Here is a 1,222-nt window from a genome sequence, read left to right on the forward strand (position 1 = left end):
GTGGGATCGACCCTTACTCGCGTAAGGTTTATTACTTGGACGACCCAGTGCACTTGCTGGTTAGTTGTGCGAAGTTGTAGTGATCACAATTTCGTGCACCAAGTTTTTGGCGCCGTTGCCGGGGATTGTTCAAGTTTTGAGCAAGCTTTTGGTCCGGTAACATCAGTGCCAAGATCCGGCAACAGCACCAAGTTTTTGGCGCCGTTGCCGGGGATTGTTTGTGTATGGACAACTGACGGTTCATCTTGTTGCTTAGATTAGGTATTTTTCTTCAGAGTTCTTAAGAATGAATTCTAGTGTTTCAAGGTGATGTTCTTATCATCACCAAAGCTGATTGATTCTCATCAATTTAGCTCTTGAATGCAATGCCCTGCTGAAGCTTGGCCGGCCATGTCTAATTTCTTTAGACTAAAGCTTTAGACTAACATTGCATGATTCCTGGAATTCTCATTAAGAATTTTGATACCTTTATTTTCTTTTTCTACATAATTTTCGAAAAAAAAAAACACAAAAAAATTATAAAATCATAAAATCCAAAAATATTTCTTGTTTGAGTCTAGAGTCTTATCTTAAGTTTAGTGTCAATTGCATGTTTTTGTTCTTATTGCATTCATGCATGTGTCTTCATTGATCTTCAAGTTGTTCTTGATGATTTCATTGCTCTGATCTTTGAATTCTATTGACTTGAGTGTTTTGTTGTTTCTCATGTGCATTCTCATCTTGTTAGTGTCAGTAGTATACAAACTGCTAAGTTTGGTGTCTTGCATGCATTGTTATTTGATTTTAGTGCATTTTGATTATTCCTTATTATTAAAAATCCAAAAATATCTTTAATTTGTGTCTTTTCAAGTCAATAATACAGAGGATTGAAGATTCAGAACATACAGCAGAGGAATTACACAGAAAAAGCTGGGCGTTCAAAACGCCCAGTGAAGAAGGACAGACTGGCGTTTAAACGCCAGCCAGGGTACCTGGTTGGGCGTTTAACACCCAAAAAGGTAGTGCATTGGGCGTTAAACGCCAGAATGTGCACCATTCTGGGCGTTTAACGCCAGGATGGCACAAGGGGGAGGATTTTGTTTTCAAATCAATTTTTTTTCAAGTTTTCAAAGTTTTTCAAAATCAAATCTTTTTCAAATCAAATATTTTCAATCAAATGTTTTTCAAAATCAATTTATTTCTATTTTAAGGATACTTGCTATCAATTAATGATTTGATTCAA

Source organism: Arachis duranensis, chromosome 4, assembly GCF_000817695.3.
Source record: "Arachis duranensis cultivar V14167 chromosome 4, aradu.V14167.gnm2.J7QH, whole genome shotgun sequence".
NCBI classification, from domain to species: domain Eukaryota; kingdom Viridiplantae; phylum Streptophyta; class Magnoliopsida; order Fabales; family Fabaceae; genus Arachis; species Arachis duranensis.